This window comes from Pelobates fuscus, chromosome 12, assembly GCF_036172605.1.
Source record: "Pelobates fuscus isolate aPelFus1 chromosome 12, aPelFus1.pri, whole genome shotgun sequence".
NCBI classification, from domain to species: domain Eukaryota; kingdom Metazoa; phylum Chordata; class Amphibia; order Anura; family Pelobatidae; genus Pelobates; species Pelobates fuscus.
In genome coordinates this window covers 40,855,819-40,879,351 of record NC_086328.1, presented here as the reverse complement: position 1 = coordinate 40,879,351, position 23,533 = coordinate 40,855,819, and the positions used below count along the sequence as shown (strand labels likewise).

Below are 23,533 nucleotides of genomic sequence, written 5' to 3'. Positions count from 1 at the left end.
TTTGTCTCTGTGTGTGTATGTCTGTCTGTCTGTGTGTATGTCTGTCTGTGTGTCTGTCCGTCTTTGTGTATGTCTGTGTGTGTGTCTGTGTGTGTGTCAGTATGTCTGTGTGTGTGTCTGTGTGTATATTAGTGTGTATGTCTGTCAGTGTGTATGTCTGTGTGTGTGTGTGTGTATGTATCTGTGTATGTATATATCTATGTATCTGTGTATGTATGCCGTTATGTATTTATGTGTATGTCTGTATGTCAGTTTGTATGTATGTCTGTTTGTCAGTATGTATGTATGTGTGTGTGTCAGTATGTGAGTATGTATGTACGTCAGTGTGTGTGTCTGTATATCAGTGTGTGTGTGTATGTGTCTATATGTGTGTGTGTCTGTTAGTATGTGTGTATCTTTCTGTGTCTGTGTCCTTTTGTGTCTGTGTGTGTGTATTCCTGTGGGCGGGATTTGGAGGCGGGGCTTGAAGGCGGGCACACGGGGGCCCAGACCTTGAGCTGTGTTAGGGGCCCCACAATTTCTGATGGCAGCCCTGCGTCCCATCACCAAATAATTATTTTGTTTATTTCATGCGAAACATTACCAGGCGAGCATCATTGGTGCCGGTGATACATTGGTTAAAATAAACTAGAACATTTTTATAAGGTTATGGCGGGTTCCTGAGCAGATTGGGATCAATGTTGTCCCACCAGACGATCCAACTCCATCAGAGTATCCCCTGCATGGGGGGCAGGGAGAGGGGGGGGGGGGGAGGGAGGGAGGGGGGCACACTAGGTTTATAAAGCTTTATAAAGAGGTTGGAGGTTAGTCACCTTCCAATCAAACCTTCCACTAGAAGGTCTCTGTGGATTGGTTTGCTGTGAAGAAGAGGCCATATTGGGCCACCTGATCACCAGCCTCCTTCCCCTCCACACTCTCACTGAGTTCAGCACCCACTGAGCGCCCCTCTCCCCTGGCAGACAGAGAGAGAGGTGTTCCAGTCATGGTGTGATGATGCCTCAGTGAAGGTGGGGGGTGTCTGAGGTAGGAGGAGGGGGGGCAGCCCCTGCTGTCACAGCGGGGAGCCCCCGGCAGACACGTCCTCCCTCCTCCTCCTCCACGCACTCACTGAACACCCGAGCTGCGCACTTGTCTCCCCTCCCCTCCCCGCAGGCTCGGCCAATCAGCGGCTCGGACACAGATATGCAAATGAGGCGGGGGAAGATCTCACGCTTGCCGTGAGGGGCTGGAAAGGGGGCCGCTTTTTTATCACCAGTGGGAAAACTTGGCCCTCACACGGAGCATCAGGGGAGCGATCCCCTCCCTATTCCCTCATCATCCCCTCTCTCCGGGGGGGTGGTGGTGGGAATCGATACGCTGGGATCGATCCGGTCGGTGTGATCAGCACTGGGGAGGGGGTGCCCCCCCCCCGCCTACCTCTCCTCCCCGTGCGGCCGTGGTGTCTGTCGGGCGGGATCTCGGGTAAGATGACATGTGGGTGAGGGGGCACTGGGGTGGGGGGGTGTAGGATGGCATGGGAGAGGGACCGGGGGGGGGGGGGCTGCTGGCGACCTGGGCTGGCACTGCCAGTGGTGAGCTGTTAGGAGGTGGTGGTGGTGGGTGAAGGGGGTGGGAATCCCAAAGTGTGGGCATGGGGTGCCAGGGGTGCCAGCTGAGAATGGCACTGTGATGGCTGCCCACTTCCCGTTTCTACAGGGCTGCTTCTTATGGTGTGACAGCCTCATGGCTGGCTGAGCATCCTGGGAAACGTGACCTGCAGCAGCTATGGTGCCAGCAGTGCTATTGGTATAGGGTACACCATAGAGGGGTTTAGGGTTGGCACCAGTTGGTGTTTGGGATCTATATTGCCCTTGGTGCTTGCTGGCTGAGCATGATGGGAAATGGAGTTCCGAAGCTTGGCTGTCAGTGCCATATGTCATCCTCATCTCTTCAATATATGCATGGGGTGGGGGGTGGTAGCTCTCTCTCTGTAGTTGGGGTGGGCATATTGGTTCTGCATGGACTGATAAGGGGTCAGAGAGATGCCAGGCCACAGAGGTATAGGGTGTCTGATTCCCTCTTTGTGGTGCTGGATAGATTTGGAGCTGTGTCATGCAGGCAGCAGACCATGTGGCACCTGCCCTAATAGAGAGCCATTATGGAACCTGGTACAATTAAATACATTTTTAGACTCAGTCACACACAAAAAGTGACAAGCAGCCATTAAGCCATGTGGCGTTGTTGGGTAAGTTTTTAGCACACTTTGACAGTTTTGTAATTAAACAAGGGGAACCACCAACATTTAGGAAAAATGGTCCATAACGGGGTTGTGGAATCTGGGGCTTATTCGCTAAATAACAAATGCTGGTCGATTGAAATCTAATTTGCAAAATGTAGGCCAGAATAACAGAGTTGGACAATGTCTCCAATTCGTTCCAGCTTCTCTTTTCTGGCCTACATTTTATTCACAAGGTTTTTTTTTTTTTTTTTTAAATGAGGAATACATTAAACCTCTGAATTGCAATGTGCTAAATAATGTCTTCTCTATCCATGGTTATATACAGTCTCATGTGAAAAGGGTTAAACTTTTTTGTCTCCTGGGGAAATATCACAGAATTATGTGGACATCTAAGCTATTGGGTTAATCCTATAAGTTGTCTACTGGAGAGTAATGTTTTGAGCTGTTTACATTCTTATCCAATTAGACCTTTGACATGTAATAAGAGTGTGCAAGATGGTGATCCAATTATATATGCCCAGACACCTTCCTAATGGGCATAATAGTTTGACCCCCAAACTAAATGGAAAAGTGACAATCCCACACAAATCAGCAGACATATCACTAGTCTTGGATTAGGTAAATATGTCTACAATGTCTAGCCCATTAAGATCTGTAGAGTTAACAAGACATCTGAACGTGTCAGACCCATAAATGACTGTTAGGCTAGCTGATGTATCATAAGTAATTTACAAAGTAAAAGTGGCAGCAGGTGTGTCTTAAATGGTTGATCCCAATAAAAGTATACAGTCAGCAAATTTGAGTGTGATCACATTTGCCACATGTATTTAAGATCTTCCTGCTGTCTACAGGGCCTACACAAAAGTTGAAATCTGTAGATGTTTCATGTCATAGAATGTTCCATTCTATCTTGGATTGAGACAGAATTCTTTTTTTTTTTTTTTTTTAAAGGGGAAACTCTTTTGTTAGAAAGAAATACATAACTTTATAACATTGTAGGGCTTTTAAACTTTAGATTTAGGTCTCCTAAAAATTAAGTTAAATAATCCAGTGGTGAGACCATCTTATCGCCGGAGCTCGGCTCTGTCTCTGGAAGATCAGTACTAGTGGTGATCTCTCGGCCAACCAATGCTGATCATAGAGAAGCATTAGGAGGCAGGGAGATTGCATGGCTATTCTCTTATTCCGAAAGCATTGCTGGTCGGCATCTAAAATGCGTTAAGGTGAGATTATAAAAGTGCCAAATTCTCTTGAAATAAGCCCTTTTATTAAAATAAGACAAAGGAGCCAGGTGACCACTAAGGCAATTACACAAGGTGAATTGCTGTAGGAGTTTGGAGTGATCATTTACAGGAGCACACCAAGCATTATAACCACTATAGCCTACTGTAGTGGCTATGGAGCCTGTTTGACAGCTTACCTGAGGTCTTCCAGTCATCTACTCTTCTGTTTTGGGATGTTCCCTTGAAGTTAAAAGGGTAATCCAGACGTGGGCACCCGTGCTCACTTTGCCTCGAGGGGTATCGCCTACAACTGACAAAGCCCAATCAAGGCCAAAACGAGCGTCCAGGGTTGCTGTATCTCTCATGCAGAGACAACTTGCCGGTATTTCAGTTCTGGACTGCCCTCATGGCAGGGCTTGACAAATTTGTTTTAAATCTAGGAGCCAGTTAAAAAAAGTTAGGAGCCAGATTTTTCAGTTTCAAAAATAAAATTCTTAAAGGGACACTAGTCACCAGAACCACTACAGCTTAATGTAGTTGTTCTGAAGTCTATATACTGTCCCTTCATGCTTTTCAATGTAAACACTGAATTTTCAGACTAAAGGCAGGGTTTACATTGCTGTCTTGTAACACACTCACTGATTTCTCACACACTGCAACACTCACTCACTCAAATCATTACTTTTATTATTTTACATCCACACAGCCTTCATATCTCTGGGAAATCTGGAGTGTATCAGCTTTCCCTGGGGTCCAGTGGGGCTGCTGTCATATCCCTGCTCTGCTCCCTAGAGAGCTGTTAAGTGATGCATGGCCGCAATGACGTCATATTCCAAGCTATTGAGTTTTTATGAGCTTTTGTTTGTTCCCATAGTCTCTGTTTTTGTTGGTTTAGCTACTTAACTGGGGAAGTAACCAATGCATTCCTGATGCCATAACCACCACAGCATGTGGTCCTGGTTATGGTGCTTGGGATGTTCCTTTAAGTAAAACTGTTTGGGTTAGGGAACCTCTGGATTGCTAATCATAGGGCTTGTAGTTGCAGGAGGAAGTCTAACACACCTCCTTATATATAGGTATTGCCTGTTCTTTTTCCAGGTAATCAATGGATGTGAAAGGAACAGCATTGATGGGAAGATAGACTTCTATTCATCCCAACTTAAAGTCTATCTGCTAGTCAATGCTTCTCTTCTTTAAGCCATTACCTATGTGCCCTATCTCCGTGAAACTAGTAATGATATTTCTTGGTTTAACCCCAGGTTGGTGTCACCTGAAATATTAATCAAACCAATCTCCAAAGGGTTTTTACTCGCCTCCCCCCTTCCCTCGCTGTGCTGCTCTCGCAGCAGTTGGTCCTGTTTCTGTGACTGCAATCATCAATCTTGATGATCTCAGCAAATCCAATGCTTTCCCATAGGAACGCATTGGGAGGCTATTGCGCATGTGTGGCAAAACGCCATGCTGTGCCAATCAGCATCTCCTCATAGAGATGAATTGAATGAATGCAGCTCTATGGGAAACATTCAGCGCCTCCATGCAGAGCGTGGAGACTCTATACGTAGGTGCTGCGTACTGTGCACTCTAGAGGCCGCCTGGGTGACTTGCACGAAAAGTGTTACTAGGCAACAATGTAAATACTGCCTTTTCTCTGAAATGGCAGGGTGTACATTGAAAAGTGTGGAGGGACAGATTTTAGACACAAGAACAACTACATTAAGCTGCAGTAGTTCTGGTGACTATAGTGTGCCTTTAGGGATTGTATTTTTGACATTGGAAAAACCTGGCTCCTAAATTTTAAGATATTTGTCAAGCCCTGAATTACAGCAGAACAAAACTTATTGAATAGAATCTATCCCATTTACCATAATGTATTGGCAGTGCCATAGCTTGAGGAACTCATGACAAACTGAACAGACGCTTACTCCTGAGACTTTAGTTTCCACAGAGGTAAATTCTTGCGATGAGTCAGCCCGATTGATGCCCATGTGAGATATAGAGATATATATATATATATATATATAATATAATTAATTATTTTATTTGTAGTCGGGGACATAAGCCGTGAAGTATAATGATTATACCAGAATATGATAGTCGGTTGTGGTGTGCCGGAACCGACGTATAGGGTAGGCCTGTGATAAAAGAGGGCCCACCCAAGAATGGTTATAGAGGGTTGTGGTGGGAGGGATGAACCCAGCGATTCCAGTACTGATTTGGAGGGGGCCTGAGCTTTTATAGCCGGGTAACCCCTCCCACAATTACAGGCTACGCCTTTCTATTTGTAGTCGGGGACATAAGCCGTAAAGTATAATGATTATACCAGAATATGATAGTCGGTTGTGGTGTGCCGGAACCGACGTATGGGGTAGGCCTGTAATAAAAGAGGGCCCACCCAAGAATGGTTATAGAGGGTTGTGGTGGGAGGGATGAACCCAGCAATTCCAGTACTGATTTTGGAGGGGGCCTGAGCTTTTATAGCCGGGTAACCCCTCCCACAATTACAGGCTACGCTTTTCTATTTGTAGTCGGGGACATAAGCCGTAAAGTATAATGATTATACCAGAATATGATAGTCGGTTGTGGTGTGCCAGAACCGACGTATGGGGTAGGCCTGTAATAAAAGAGGGAATAAAGGTTGGAGTAAACCATTCACTATATTATACATAGGTTACATAGCAAGACCTTTGAATGCTGATCTTAGTTTTATTTCTGGTTGTGGAATGTAAGTGGCGTAGAACGCAGATTTCCACCGGCCTAATCTTTTAATTATGTGAGAGGGTACGTTGTGACTTGAGGCTGCCGAAGCGGCTCCAATTCTGAACGAGTGACCTGAAAACTCTGTGGGGTTGAGGCAGAGTCGGACGAACAGAGTTCTGATGTACTGAATGAACTTGGCAGTTGTTAAGGGGAAACCTTGTAATGAGAGTAGTGGGGCGTTTTGACTGAGACCTGTGAGAGTAGCCAGAAAGGTGTCAAATACAGCGAAGGGGCACCACTGATTGCCGATGGGATAGTAGCAGATCTTGGTAGGTGGGCCTATTTGATTAGTTTTAGTGTGACCTAAGGTGAGTATGTAGTGATCTGGAGGTTTGTAATTTTGAGGAGCTGATGATGACACTAAACACTATAGGTGGAGAACTCGTTTGATCGTAAAAACCCATAGAAAGCTAGGTAAGTCGCTGTCTTGATAACTAGGTTGGTTTGGGTTTCAAAAGGTTTGGAGTCCAAGATATTGGAGAGTGCGCGAAACTTGGGACTGTCTATCGGAAGTCTGGTAGAGGTAGTGGGTAAGTCTAATCTTAGTGTGCCTTTTTAATATGTTTTTCACGGGATAGGAAGACATGAAGGGTTTAGAACTAGGGTAGGCACTGGTGATGTGATGTTGTATACCCGAGATATATAGTTTAAAGGTGTTCAATGATAATTTTAGGTTAAAGGGGAAACTCCAGTGCCAGAAAAACAATCAGTTTTTATGGCACTGGAGGGTCCCTCTCCCTCCCACCCCCCCAATCCCCAGTTACTGAAGGGGTGAAAACCCCTTCAGTGACTTACCTGGGACAGCGGCGATGTCCCTCGCCTCTGTCTCCGCCTCCGCAACGCTCCTCCTTGTGATTACGTCGGCCGGTGGGCGAGACTAATCTCGCCCACCGGCAGAGGAGACCTAATGCGCATGCGCGGAAATGCCACGCATGCGCATTACGTCTCCCCATAAGAAAGCATTGAAAAATCATTTCAATGCTTTCCTATGGGGTTTTGAGCGACGCTGGAGGTCCTCACACAGCGTGAGGACGTCCAGCGACGCTCTAGCACAGAAAACCTGTGCTAGAAACTAGGAAGTGACCTCTAGTGGCTGTCTAGTAGACAGCCACTAGAGGTTGAGTTAACCCTGCAATGTAATTATTGCAGTTTATGAAAAACTGCAATAATTACACTTGCAGGGTTAAGGGTAGTGGGAGTTGGCACCCAGACCACTCCAGAAGTGGTCTGGGTGCCTGGAGTGTCCCTTTAAGGTGGCAGAAGGAAATAAATGCAATAATGGAATCCAGAGAATGAGTGTCAATTATCTGATGAGGTGTCGTGAATTTGGTGTATATGGTAAATGCTCGATTGTATGCACGGGATGTGTTTGTGGATAGTGCTGCTCTGGCTAGGTATCTGCTGTGAGATAGCAGTCTTTCTAGTCCAGGATGGGGTCTTGGAATGGGGGGGTGCTGACTGGTCTGGAGTTGGCTGTGGGGTGTGTCCTGAAGAAAACCTGTAAGTTAAATCGAGACAATGCGTCAGCGGCTGTGTTGGTGTTTCCTGGAATGTGGATGCATGTGATGTGAAATTGTAGTGTCGCTGCTAACCAAGTTAGCTTCGGATCAATTTCATGATGGTGAGTGAGGAGGATCTACCCTTGTTTATTATGTCACAGGCTGGTTTGTTGTCGGAAAAGCATTTTCTGCTTTCCCCCCCCATAAGTGTCCCCATACTCCGTCGGCTGCCACAATCGGATAGATTTTGAATAGGGCTAATGTAGTGGGAAATGAGGGCAAACCTAGGGTTTCTACTGGCCATGAATCTGTGAACCAGTCATTGCGATAGATTGCCGCAAACACTGTGTGAGCTGTGGCATCGGTCCAGATGACAGGTGAGGAATCTGATAAAGGAGTGATGAACATGGCTCTCCCATTCCAGTGAGACGGGAAGCGTAGCCACATGAGTAGATCTGCCCTGGCGTGAGTATCTAGTGACGGGGAGCTGGAGTCAGTTTGAGTAAAGGGAGAAGGCACAACAATCTAGAGATGAATGCCTGGCCTTGCGGAATGATTCTTATGGCGAAGTTCAACGTGCCCAGTAAAGATTGTAGGTCTGACCTGGTACACGTGTCCTTAACCAGAAAATACTCCACCATCTCTATGCTTTGTCGCACCTTCTCTCCTGGTAAACTAGCCTGTAAGGTAACAGTGTCCAGGTGAATGCCCAGGAACGGGAATGTTCAGAGTTGCATCCAGTTTTTTATGCATTTTTTTTTTGTTCCACCTAAAAAAAACGAAAAGCAGCCCAGGATGGTTTTAGAAAGGGGAAAAAACAAACATTTTAGACACAATGAGGTAATCCATAAATCCTGGATTGGTAGAGGGTACTTGAGGACTGGGTTGGGAACCCCTGATTTAATGTATCACCCTGTAAATAGCTAGGTGACTCAATTTCAATTGATCAAGTTTCATGTTCTCTAATTCCAAACTGATTTCTGTAATCTGTCATTCTTAGAACATTTTGAGCATTATTTAGCTTTGCATGTGATGTACTGTGGTATGTGTACAGTTTGTGTATAACATTTTCTTAAAAATAGTTCTACATATTGACTACAAGTACCTGTGAATAGAAGATTGAGTGATCTTGTGAGTAGTGTTTGTAGTTTATACAGAATACAGTCTTGCTGTCTGTGTCTTAGTACGTGAACACGCGGAGCCGTAGTACTGCCTTTAGGGCTACGTAAATCCGTACAAGTGCTTCTAGTCATTAAAATGCAATTAACTCTGTCAATGCTTAGGTTTCCAATCATTGCATTGCAGGCTTAACAATGATTGGGTTATTTAAAGTTTATTTAACTCCCATTAAGAAATTGCTGTTTTAAAAAAAAAAAAAAAAAAAAGGTTGTTCGGTAGCTTTTTTAAAGCTTTGAGGTGAGGAAAGCCAAGGTGGCTAAAAAGTAGACTCCTCTTAATTTACCATTCATAGGCTAGCAAAGTAACATGTGAATTGTAGTTTTCAAGTACTGGGATCAAGAAGGTAAAGGTAGAGGGGCACCTGTCAATCTACAAAATTTCCTTATTACATACAAAGTCAGTTTAAATCCATGTTTGTGTAAATACGAAGTGACATTTCACTTCGGCACTATTTACACGTGGTTTCTGTTTTATTTCATACATTATCGATATACTGTCAGATTAAACTGAATTATCAGTTTAGCAGTTAACGCCTAAAGTATAGTAAGGACAAGATAAGTGGTCACTTTTCTCCCAATCTCCCCAGTGTGTTGTCAGTCGGGCCCAGTTGGGCTGACTCCAGTCTCCTCACTGTCTCCTCCCAGCGTCACTAGACAGAATGTTGCATGAGATACAGTGCAAACAACAGAGGGAGTCTGTATCACTCCACCCATTCTGGCCATGCTGACAGGATGCCCTCCTCCTCTATCCCCCCAGGCCCTAACAATTATATTGTGAGCAACCACAGACACGCTCACTCCTGTCATAGACAGGGGCACTTCCGCTTTTCTTCACATGCAGGTCATGTACAGTTATCCCACCCTCTTTTTCTCTTCGGTGCTGAAGCAGACAGTGTGCTACTTTATGTCTTCTAGACTTCTAAGGGGTGTCCCTCGTTCTTTTTTCTGGAACTGTCTCTGTAGCTGTTAACTTCCCACACAATTCCGAGAAGCTATAGCGTGCATGGTTTGACATTCAGTATCAGACTGTGTGTGTGTTTCAACCTCTCTGAAAAATAGCACAGGGCAAGATTCATCATCTTTCTGGATCAGAGGGAAAACAGACTGTCTTTATTTTCATTTCTTTGACTGGCAGACTAACAACCTTTTGCCCTCACCACCCTTGTCCCTGTACTTATTTCCTAAGAGCAGGCGTATAATGATTTTCTGACTGTATCAATCTTGATCTGTGGAGCAGCAGCTTATATATTATTTTATATTCTTCATATGCTTGCTTGCTCTGTGCAATTTATAAATGTGTAGATACATTCTGAGGACCCCAATCCCATCCATAATTCAGAATTGTTAATAGATGGGGTCTTCCCCGGAGAAGCAGCAGACAAATTGACATCAATTCACCTTTCTTATGAGCAGCTGCTGCTTACATGCCTATTAATCAGCATTATGAAGCAATATTCAACAAGATTTATCCTCTGTATTCTATTAGACAGGGAGCCCTCCTGCCGTCTATGATAACCGTATGGCAAGGTGTTTATTACATCCCTTGTGTCTTATCTCTTCTGGAAAGTATATAGTAGTATGTAAGAATTTATTGGCTTCCACTTCACATTGGCACATTATCGGACAGGCATCAGACAGGCTGCCTCAAACTGTATTCTAGAGAACTAGCAGTCGCTGCTCTCTGAATCTGGTTGAAACCTGGGGAATGAGCACGTCACAATCTTCTTTTAAGAGCTATTGCCTAGCAATAAGGGTGTCATTGCCTGAATCCATAGCAGACAATGTGCCTCGGGACCATAGTTGTCAAGGTTTTTAGGCAGCCACTGCATTTTATGCTGGCAGATGGGATGCCCCTAACTCTGTTATCTTGTTTATAGGTAGATTCTGCCAAAAGACCAAAGGTTCAGTTCTCTTTGTAGCTGAAGTGTCTCTTATACACCCAGGTATTCCCATTCTCCGGCCTTTCAAGTAATAGCAGTTAGGCAACACACTTCGGTGTAGCACTTGCAAAAATAAACCATTATTTTCTGACGCAGTGATAGAAAAGGTGGCACTAGGAACTGGCAATCTTTAGAAGAGTTGATTACAGGGCAGCTCAAGCCATTTGTTACCTGGGACAGTAGTATGCTGGAATTTCATTCTTGGCTTTACATCTATTTAAACACAAATCAATGTATAAGCAGTACTATACAAATATAAAAAAATCAGTGGGGACTGGAAGCACTTTTTAATTTTTAATTTTTTTAAATTCTTTATTTTTGCAGTGCTTAGATTTTACATGCACGCTTGTAACGCCAGGATAGTGAGTCCAAGCCGTGCACGTGGCCACTGCCATCTTAATCGCAGGTCACTGGTCTGCATGATGATGTGACGGTGGCTCAGAGCGTGGCCCCATGGCTTGGACTGGGATCACCCCCCCCCCCCCCCCGGTCCAGAGGGGGGGGGTGGGGGGGATCAGGACCGGGACTGCTGATGGTGCTTGTATGTCGGGCTCCGTCAGGCAGGATAGTGGTGCGGCGGCTGTCCGCTCCACTCACTGCCAGGTGAGGTCCTGCCTGATGCAGCGGGCCCTCTCCTCTGAGGGACTAAAACTCAGTGAGCCAGCCTCTCCCCAGCTCAGGCAGCCCAGTTACTTCATGGACCGCAGGTATTAGGTGATTATTTCCAGCTTTATGTGCAGGAGCCGAGCTGTCCTGCGACCGCTCAGCTCGGTGGCCCGGCGCCGCCCTGGAAGCACTTTTTTAATATATAGATTTGTATAATACTGCTCATACATTGATTTGTGTTGAAATAGATTTAAAGCCAAAAATGAAATTCCATCATTTACCAATAAAATTTACTGCTACTTTCCATATCCCTTTCGATATTTTTTTATTTTCTTCCCTGCTGCTGTTCAATTGGATTCCTGCATATCCTGTATATCCTCTGGTGGGGATTATACCACCACAAGCCCATCTCACCAGAGCAAGATATTGCTCTGGGAATTGTAGGTAGGATACCTGCTTTTTTTTATTGCATATTATTTACTACATACTGTGCCATTTGATTTTATTCTGCTTTTTCTGCTGAGAACTGGACACCAACTATCCACATATCCTAAGACAGGGATTATACCGTCCATGCGATATATGGTAGAGCTGCTAAGAGCTCTAAAGTATGTTAGTCTTTTATTGGGTTTTTATATACATATATGTTTTAATATTTGTGACTTATTGCACTATTATTTTTTCCTGTTCTTATTTTTTTGAGGGTTATATATACCACCACAATATTGGACTTCCTCCAGTGTATGTATATATTACTATTTTATTGTACGCACTTTTAGAATTGTTAACCTTTTGACGCAGTTTACCATATTCTTCTTTGTCACTCAATGTATAAGCAGTATCTGGACAAAGCTGGCAGTGCTGCACAGTCTAACATTCAGTGTCTCCTCCCTCTGCATGGAGAAAATTAACTTTCCTCATAGAGATGCTTTGATTCAATACATCTCTATGAGGAGATGCTGATTGGCCAGGGCTGTGTTTGACTTGTGCTGGCTCTGCCCTTGATATGCCTCATTGACAAGCTCAACCAATCCAATGCTTTCCATTGTGATTGGCTCAGTACACCACTTCTGATGTCAGCCAAGCGGGGCAGGAGGGGCTAGATAGATTTTAACACTACAGGGTCAGGAATATGTGTGTGTGTGTGTGTGTTTCTGACCCTATAGTATTCCTTTAAGGATACCAGTAATGTCGAATATGACAAAGGAAACTTCGACATATATATTATGCTAGCTAAAATATCAGCATATGCGTAGATCAAACATTATTTCCCAGTGTATTTTGTGGTATCTTTAGACTTTAATGGTTTACCATCCATACCACTTTCATGTGATGCAACAGACATCCCATAACTTCTGCACTTAGCTCCATGCACTCAATGTAGGGAAAGCGATCTTCCAGTAGGTAATTATTAGAGATCGACCAATTATAGGTTTTGCCGATATTATCGACAATATTCCGATATTTTTTTTTTTTTTTTTTTTAAATGTATTTATTTAAATTTTTTGCAAGTATTGACTGATCACCGGTAATACCAATAATGAGGTGGGCTGGCGCGTCCATAAGGCGGCACAAGCAGCTGCCTTAGGGCGCACTAAATTGGAGTGACCGGCAGGAGGTGGGCGCACAAGCGCTCCCTCCTGCCAGGCACTCTGTGTAGCGTGGCAGAGCGGAGCAGTGCGCACCGCGGCACAGGAACTTATGTTTCCTGTACCTGGCCAGACTGAAGGGAAGTGCTCACTGAGAGAGCACTTCCTGTCAGTCCAGCCGGGTACAGGAGACTGAATCTACTGTACCGCGGTGCACACTGCTCCGCTCTGCCACGCTACCAGGGGAGCAGGGACCAAGGAGGGGGGAGAGAGAGAGAGGCATGTGGGGGAAGGGGGCATGGATCATTATGAGATGTGGTAAAGAACACTATGGGACAGGGGAGGGGGTGGAGCAGAACACTATGGGACGGGGAGAGAAGAACACTATGGGACGGGGAGAGAAGAACACTATGGGACGGGGAGAGAAGAACACTATGGGACGGGGAGAGAAGAACACTATGGGACGGGGAGAGAAGAACACTATGGGACGGGGGGGGGGACAAGAATACTATGGGACAGGGGGGGGACAAGAATACTATGGGACAGGGGGGGGACAAGAATACTATGGGACGGGGGGGGCACAAGAATACTATGGGACAGGGGGGGGGGGACAAGAATACTATGGGACGGGGGGGGGGACAAGAATACTATGGGACAGGGGGGGGGACAAGAATACTATGGGACGGGGGGGGGACAAGAATACTATGGGACAGGGGGGGACAAGAATACTATGGGATGAGGGGGGGGACAAGAATACTATGGGATGAGGGGGGGGACAAGAATACTATGGGATGAGGGGGGGGACAAGAATACTATGGGATGAGGGGGGGACAAGAATACTATGGGATGAGGGGGGGGACAAGAATACTATGGGATGAGGGGGGGACAAGAATACTATGGGATGAGGGGGGGGACAAGAATACTATGGGATGAGGGGGGGGACAAGAATACTATGGGACGGGGGGGGGACAAGAATACTATGGGACGGGGGGGGGACAAGAATACTATGGGACGGGGGGGGGACAAGAATACTATGGGACGGGGGGGGACAAGAATACTATGGAACAGGGGAGGGGGGGGAGAACATTAATGGAGGACACTAGGGTACAGGGAATGGAAAAGGAACACTGGGGTGGGGCACTAAAAGAGAAGGGAGAGGACATTAAGGGAAATGGGGAGGGGGGGGGGATTTCCCTTTAGTTATTGCAGTTTATTTTGAAACACAAGGGAAACATTTACTTATTATTTTTCTAAGGAGCTGCGCAGTCTCTTGGTGCTCCAGAGCAGAGGATAATAGATAATCCCAAACTAGCTTATCTTCAGATTTTCATTTGCTTTCTGGAGCACTGGGAGACTGTAAAGATTATGCTCTGGTCTCTGGAGCACTATCTCATGCTGTACCTCGGTTACCTTGAGGTCTATGAAGTATTAGCAGACAAGTTACCCCTGCTGTCATTTGCTCTCTTGAGCAGTAAAAGCTGTGGCGACTATACTTCTGTGTCTCAGAAATCCACATGCTCCTAGAGTTAGACCATTTCCTTCAGATAGCTTGCTAGCTGCAACATATCTTGTTGTACCAGGAGCAAACCCAACCTGTCAGACACGTACAAAACCAGATGAACACAAATTAGCAGTCTAACAACAAGAAAAACTGGAACACCATTATTGTTTGGGATCCTCTCATTAGATTTTCAAGACAGTGCAATTTAGGTGAACATCACCCTACTGTGTTGTGCTGTTTTACTGTGTCTTTTTAGATATTTATTTGTCTGTATTAGACGCCTAAAGCAGCACTGTTACATGGTTCATAGCTGAAAAGAGACATGCGGCAGTCAAGTTCAACCTTTCGCACATTTTTTTACTGCTGATCCAAAAGAAGGCAAAAAACGCAGTTTGAAATTATTCCAGTTTTACAACAAACTAGGGGAAAAAAATCCTTCTTGACCCCTTTATCCTTTCTTGTGCTGGTTCTCCGTATTCAAAGGTTGCCATTTTGTTTGCCCCTACCCGTGATGTTTGCCTTTGTGTGGGATTTTCTTGAGTAGGATTGTGGGTAAATTACCTTGGTAACTAGTGGAACTTTGCTTACGCTCCACCCATTGTCAACTATTTTCAAAGATTACGCTACCTAGAAGAAAAAGTACTCCCTAGTTTATCTTTTGTATAACTAAAACACTTTATGTTCTCTACTCTCCTTCATATTTCATGTATTTATTCTATGGTGAATTAGGTCACCTTACATCTGACACACTTCCTCCATTCTAAGAGCTTTGAGGGTTACCATAAAATCCTTGTCACTCCTTTTGGAGCAGGAGCTCCTCCCTTTGGGTGTGTGGCAACCTATTCTGTGAAGAAGCAGCCGATTGCCATTTTATCATTCATGGGAGCAGTAGCAGAGCTATTATCACCCACGTCCCTGTCCCTGTCCTCTCTGAGGCAGTAGCTGAAATCCTGTACACCTTGTGGTAATAGCCAATAAGATAACCATGAAACCCATGTTTGTGCATGGGCAGGTTGTCCCAAAACCTAAAGACTTAAGTTTTCATGTAGCAGTAAATAACAGAATAACCTTACTGTCTCTCAAGCAGTAGTTATCTGTAGCAGTAAGCAGAATTTCCACACAAATGTATGTAAAGCAGAGAAATCCCCTCTTGCATTCATACTTTTGTTTCTTGATCTGTAGTTTCAAAGTTACCACCATTTCACGAGTTTTGAATCACCCCCTCAAAACGGAATTGATGAAAAGCTTTAGACAGGTTGATCTGATCTGATCTTTTCATGTAACCGTCTCAGAAAAGCTCAGACATATTTAACCAGCTTGTTTGTCAGTAGCCACTTTTCGGTTTTATAATCATTAACTGCTTTCATTTCTAGAGCCAAACTGCCTACAGATTATTATTGATGCTTCCTTTATCTCTTCAAGTCCCCCTCTACCCTGATTGGTGGTGATCTGTAGAGACTATAAAGCATGTCAAAATCAAAGGCCATTTCTGAATTTTGTCCTGTTTCAGCAGGCTTTGCACCTGCCTAGTCTATTTTGAGAAAGAATTAGCTTGGATGTCTTAGCCGAACACTGGATAAGTCAAATCTGTGGTTCGGTCTCTATAATAGAGACTGGGAAGCTGGTCATTTGATCACAACTACAGGGGTGAAGTATCTCAGACCAGAATGAATCCGGCAATATGCAATGGCTGACTTGCCTTTTCAGAGGACTTTTTGGGTCTGGGACTTACTATTAGATGCTGTCACTTTGGCCACTGGCCTCTTCCTTGAAGGTATTAGGAGATGAGATGCATTTTTTTGTACTGTGTGGCTATTGTCTCCATAGAAGCATTGTGTCCGTCACTTTATTAAACCTCCTTAAACACTGTGCTTTCAATGTAGCAGTGTAAAATGACATCTTATATCAAATGCTAACCTTTTTTTTTAGAGATGGCATTAGCAATGACCTAAGTGTAATTTCTGCCTGTCAACCACCATTCATTTTTACAAAACACTTTCAAGAATACTAGTGAAAACTGTGTAAAACTCCAATATTGGCATTTTACACACTTTTTGCACTAGCATCCTGCATCCACTGCCTTCCCATTGTGTAATGTGCAGATCTGCTGATGTGGCTGCCTGAAGTCTCCGAGGATTTTACAGTGTCTTAATTAAACTTTTCATACTATCCAGCCTTCACCATCCTTTTAAATTCTCTGAAAACAGTCTCTTATTGGCAGTGATGGCTTCATGTAGTGTGAAAATCAGGCAGAGTGATAGCTGCAGCTGAGGCTGAGCCTGCGCCTGCGGTACATGTCTTTGATGAATGCTGCCTGCTGCTATGTACCATCACTGTAGGGCTGCTCAGATACAGTCCAGGTTCATCCCAGATCACGGTTATCACTGCAGATCGGTAATAATAGCCACAGTTATAGTAGGAATCTCAGATCATGATTTATTAGCAGTGAACACTCTAATCTGCTGGGAGCTGACATCTTTGTCTGTACACTGATAATCAGTAGTCCAGGTACATTCTAGCTCACTGTTATCACTGCAGATCCATCGTATTGATAGCTGCAGTGATAATAGGAGTCTCTCGTGGTCATGCTTTGTTAGCTGTGAACACTTTGAGCTTCTGGGGCTGACTGGTTGGGTGCTTCACACTGATGTCAGCATTTCAATAACATCCTGGATCACTATTAACACTGCAGATTAGTCACAGCACAGGGCTAATAGTGATCTAGGATGAAATGCTGCTATTGATGTACAGCCCAACCTGTCAGCCACAGCTGCTCAAAAGTGTTCCCTTCTAACAAAGCGGGATCCTGAGACTGGCAGAGGCCTATTATCCCTGAACTTATCAATGTGATCGATCTGCAGTGATGACAGTGAGCTGGGATGTACTTGGGCTGTTTTATAGTGGCCCTACAGTGACGGTACTTAATAGTCAGCAGTATCAACTCTCACATGATGGCAGATGAGAAATGGCATGAAAGAAAGAAAAAGATCACAAGAGCCAGAGAGGTATGAGAGAGTTTGCGACAAACAGGAAGTTAGACAGAAATGGAGACAAAAAGCAGAGCGACTCACATGGCTATTCACTGAAGCGAGAATTTAAGATGAATTCAGCGTGAATTTCAAATGTACGGTAAAAATAACAGAATTTTTCAAAGTCAACTTTGCTTTCAGTTTGGCTACTCTAGTCTTAAATCTGAAATTCACTTGAAATTCACCCCAAATTATCACTTTAGCAAATAACCCTGTTGGGTAGAGCGAAAGAGAGCTGGAGAGATACAGAAAAAGGCTGGAGTGTTTGAGATTGAGACAGATGGAGGGAGACCGAGAACTGGAGAGTGTGTTAAGCTCAGAGTTTGCAGTACTTCAGTATTCCACATTTCTGAGAAGTAATATGTGTTTAAATAATAGATAAATATTTGTGGCTTATTCTGTAAACAGTGATTTGTACTTAAAATTTGCAATTCATGTTTCAATTATGCTGAAATAACCAAGGTGTTACTAGAGAGGTGGGAAGTTTTTCTGCCTAAATGTTGCCATTTGGATTTAAATTTACTCTGTTTATACCTCTGTATGTGTAAAATCTAAAATATTATATTGCATTATTCTAGAAATAATATTCTCTGTGCTAAGTTACCTCTACGGCTACTGATGTCTACATGAAAGGGTCCTTGATTGAAACATATGATATTTGCATTGGTTATGATATAAGGATCTGTGTTTCAGTATGTTGCTTATCACAGTGATTTTCAAGAATTGTTTTAGGTAAAATCCCATGTTCCCTTGTTGGTGACCTCATAGGAAGGAGGAATGCCCCTGCCCATACAAGTACTTGTATGGTATGTGCAATGTGAGTATAATATATAATCTAGATCTCTATTAGAAAGCCGGTATCTGGGCTGCCACTTGCACTGTTCATGAGAAAAAGTAATGGAGCTGCCTATGTTTGTAAAACTTTTTTATTAAAGGGACACTATAGTCACCAAAGCAACTTTAGCTTAATGAATCCGTTTTGGCTTGAAGATCATGCCTCTGCAGTCTCACTGTTCAATTCTTTGTCATTAAGGAATTAAATCACTTTGCCCTAGGCACACCAAACTGCATGTGACGTACAAAGCCTTCTTAAATGCTTCCTGTAAAGAGTCATCTAATGTTTACACTTCCTTTATTGCATTCTGTGTAATTTATAACTTATCTCCTGCATTGTTAATAGCTTGCTAGGCCGTGCAGTAGTCTCCTTTTATGCAATAAAAGTTCAATTTACAGAGCAAGACATATATATATATATATATATATATATATATATATATATATATATATATAAAACTTTTAAAGTAAGTTACATATGATTGAAAGTGAAACCATTTTGTTTTCATGCCGACTGTGTCAGTCACAGCCTTGGGAGGTGTGGCTAGGGCTGCATAAACTGACAAAAGTGATTTAACTCCTAAATGGCAGGGAATTGAGCATTGAATCTTTAGAGGCATGATCTGTACATCAAAACTGCTTCATTTAGCTAAAGGTGTTTTAGTGACTATAGTGTCCCTTTAACCCCTTAAGGACCAAGCTTCTGGAATAAAAGGGAATCATGACATGTCACACATGTCATTTGTTCTACAGTTTCTTTTATGAATGAAATTGCTGTCAATTACTTAGAGATTGGGCATAAGGTTTTATCTCTACATTATGATAGCAGTTTTGCTAGAAAATGCATAGATTAGGAGAAAAAACAATTTTTAAAAATAGATTTTTCTCCTAGCTGTCAGTCGAGGCATTGGGAGAGCAGAAAATACCTTCCACAGGTAATCCTTCTGTTCTCCTCCTATAGGAACTATAGTACCAACGTCACTGAGGATGACAGGCAGTGGTAGAGCGGAGAATGGACTGTATGTGGGTGTACACCCACAAACCTTTAAGATGGAGGTGCTGGAACGGAGGGAAGCTGAATAAATCTCCATATATTTTACACTGAATACATTATGTATCTTTGTGATACATGGTGTGTTCAATGTAGCGATTTCAGTTAAGTAAATGTTTTTCCACAATAAGTCATCTTTAAAGGGACCCTCTAAGCACCTAAACCATTACAGCTTAGTGTGGTTTTGGCTTTGGTGCCTATATGCGTTCTCTGCAGGCTAACCATTATAAGCCATGTTTACATTTGTCAGTCAGTGTGCCTTTAGTGGCAGTCAGACAGACCTTAAAGGGCACTTCCGTTTGAAGACTGTAAAAAATTAAATAAAAAATGACAGCCTTCACAGTTGACTTCAAAATTTTATAGTATTGCTTTTAAGTGTGCACTGTACAAGATTAGCATGTATATTTTTATTTACCGTATAAGCAGAGGCCCCTAATTTTACCCCAATAAACTGGGAAAACGTATTGACTCGAGTATAAGACTAGGGTGGGAAATGCAGCAGCTACTGGTAAATTTCTAAATAAAATTAGATCCTAAAAAAATTATATTGAATATTTATTTACAGTGTGTGTATATAATGAGTGCAGTGTGTGTGATTCAGAGCCTTGGTGGGGGGGTGGGCATTTTTAATTTTTTTTTTTTTATTATTATTTTAATTTTTTTTTGTTCTATTATTTATTTATTTTTATTATTAATTTTTTTTTCGTCCCCCCCTCCCTGCTTGATACATGGCAGGGAGGGGGGCTCTCCTTCCCTGGTGGTTCAGTGGCATTGGTGGTTCAGTGGGGGGGGGGGGCTGGCAGAGAGCACTTACCTCCCTTCTCCTCCGCGCCGGTCCGTGCAGTTCTTCTGTCAGCTCACACCTCACACTGTAAGTCTCGCGAGAGCCGCACTATGACCCTGCGGCTCTCGCGAGACTTACACTGGGAGCTGACAGAGGTGCTGAACGGACCGCCGCGGAGGAGGAGGGAGCTGACAGGAGCTGCAGGAGAGGTAAGTAACCGAACACAGCCCCCAGTCTGTATTATGGCAATGTAAATTACCATAATACAGACAGTGACTCGAGTATAAGCAGAGTTGGGGTTTTTCAGCACAAAAAATGTGCTGAAAAACTCTGCTTATACTCGAGTATATACAGTACATATCTTCAATGGGTATATTTAGAGCTTAGCTAGAGCCTACAGAAATAGAATATAATAATGTAAGTGGTATTTATACATTTTTAATAAGATGCAAACAGACATGCACAGGTTAGATTGGGAAAGTTTGTTTGAGTAGAAATGAGCTGTGTTCAAAATAGTATAAAGTGCATGTATTGAAAAAAATAAATAAAAATAAAGTTCACAGCCAGTTAGCGTGGACTCAAAGTACATGTGGAAAGCTAAATCGCAAAGTGCTTATGCAAATGTGAATGTTAGGTGAAGGCAGAGGTAGTTTCGGTTCCATTATTTTTAGTAGTTAAAAGTTTTACTACAGTAGGATTTGATTGTCTGTTTTCTTCTTCATTTGACCCATCTTGTTTGTTCACCCAGCTTAATATTTAACATCCGTTTCAACAGTTTTTTTCTAAGCATTACTGCTATTTTTCTTTCCTACCAGCATTTTGTTAACTCAGATGAGTGTTATGATATTGGATGGAGATATATATATATATATATATATATATATATATATATATATATATATATATATATATATATTTATATATATATATATATTTATATGTGTAATCTCATAAATAATTGGACATTAAATTGCTGTAACGTTGCAGGTATATTGATAGCTTGGGCTTGCTCTCTCTGGTTTTACTGGTAAAAATGAAGCAAAAATAGCCAGAAAGCTTGCTAAAGTGCCATTGCCATTTCCTCCGTTTTCCTTATGTCCTTTGCATCTTAAAGGGACACTATAGTCACCTGAACAACTTTAGCTTAATGAAGCAGTTTTGGTGTATAGAACATGCCCCTGCAACCTCACTGCTCAATCCTCTGTCATTTAGGAGTTAAATCCCTTTGTTTATGAACCCTAGTCACACCTCCCTGCATGTGACTTGCACAGCCTTCCATAAACACTTCCTGTAAAGAGAGCCCTATTTAGGCTTTCTTTATTGCAAGTTCTGTTTAATTAAGATTTTCTTATCCCCTGATATGTTAATAGCTTGCTAGACCCTGCAAGAGGCCCCTGTATGTGATTAAAGTTCAATTTAGAGATTGAGATACAATTATTTAAGGTAAATTACATCTGTTTGAAAGTGAAACCAATTTTTTTTTTTTTATGTGGGGTCTGTCAATTATAGCCAGGGGAGGTGTGGCTAGGGCTGCATAAACAGAAACAAATTGATTTAACTCCTAAATGACAGTGAATTGAGCAGTGGAATTGCAGGGGAATGATCTATACACTAAAACTGCTTTATTTAGCTAAAGTAATTTAGCTGACTATAGTGTTCCTTTAAAGATTATACTCCTCCAGTTTCTATTTGTCTTGGCGCCTCCATTTTGTCCTTATCTGTCCATGATGTCTGCAGTTTTCCTATGCATGATGGAATTGCTGAAGGTCCGGTTCCTAATAATGAATTTTATAAAAACAAGAGGAAATAGAGGGACAAATAAGAATTAATTTAGAAACAAAACCTGCAAAGTAAAAGCTCGATCCATCTTGCATGAAGTCAATCAGATACATGTCCTATAGAACCTTTGCAGAGAAACTGCTATGTTTACATTGCAGGGTTAATCCAGCCTCTAGTGGCTGTTTTCCTGACCGCCGCTAGAGGCTCTTCTCCGACGCTCAATGCGAATATCGCAGTGAGCACACAGAACGTCCATAGGAGGGAGGTGACTTCGGGGGGGGAGGAGAGGTCACCAGCGTTGAGGGAGGGGGGACCTAATGATTTTATAGTGTCAGGAAAACAAGTTTGTTTTCCTGACACTATAGTGATCCTTTAACTAAAGTTAAATTATATATTTTAGGCCAAATGCGCAGAGTTGGAAATATTCTCCAGTTTAACTTTTGTTATTGGTTCATCTATTTATGCCTTAGATTTAAATGAGCAATATAAGCACCATAACGACTACAACACACCTCTCGGCTGGATGTAGTCTTTATTTTGCTAAGCCCAGTGGTGCACAGTTGACGCTCTCAGCTGATGAGCTATTCCTGCAGGATCTGGCTCATGAGTTAACAAGTATGCGCTTACAGCTCTCCTTCCCGCAGAGAGGAGGTGTGACGGGCAAGTGTCAAAATCCAGGTAAGAAGAACTAAACTCTCACTTAACAGTTGGACTACTTACTTGGTGGGGAACATTGCCAGGGCACTCCTGTTATCATAACCTCTGTATCCTGTTATGGTGCTCGGAGAGATTCTTTTTATAAATATATGAAATATATCTGTATCTTTTCATTTTTGTTTTTCTCACCCCTCCTGGGAGGTATATTTATTCCTCATTATCGGGTCCTCTATCAGAGGCCTGGGAGTCTGAGGGCTCTGTGCAGTATCTTAACTGTTCCTAGAACTGCATTCTTCTGGACCGCAATCTCCGATGTCACACATGGAATCCGTTGAAGTCACTCCCCCAACTTGGGAGTCATAGCCTCCTATCACAACTGAGATTACTACTGTCTTCACTCTCCACATCCTTTTTAGCACTTCTTCAGTCCTAGATATTTGTCCAACTTCTCATGTTCCTTCTTTCTGATGTTCTAGTTACTGGGTCACTATTGCTACATCCACCATCACCACAGTCTTCCGTTTCTTGTCTACCACCACAATGTCAGATTGGTTGAAAAGTACTTGCTTGTCTGTCTGGATCTGGAAGTCCCACAGGATCTTAGCCCTGTCATTCTCAACTACCCTTTGTGGTATCTCCCATCTGAATCTAGGCAGTTCCAGACCATATTCTGAGCAGATTTATTGTACTTTTTTTTTTTTTTTTTTTTTTGGTACACAATCCCACCAACTTGTGTTTTGCTCAGTGTATGCTGTTCCTGCTAACCTCTTGCAACCAGCCACTATGTGCTGAATTGTCTGAGGCCTTTTTGCACAGTCTGCAGCTTGGGCATTACTTGGTGTGGTAGACCCTCACTTCCATTGATCTGGATCTGGAAAAAAATTTTAT

General features: G+C 43.0%; 1 protein-coding gene across 4 annotated transcripts in view; it reads left to right on the top strand.

The window, feature by feature from the left end:
* Positions 1-1,229: 1,229 nt before the first annotated feature.
* Positions 1,230-23,533, top strand: part of CHD9 (chromodomain helicase DNA binding protein 9) — a 174,104-nt gene continuing 151,800 nt past the window's right edge. For all 4 annotated transcript variants that reach the window (XM_063437577.1, XM_063437575.1, XM_063437576.1 and 1 more), the window contains exon 1: positions 1,230-1,461. The gene's annotated coding sequence lies outside the window, so the exon portion shown is untranslated. The remainder of the gene's footprint in view (positions 1,462-23,533) is intronic.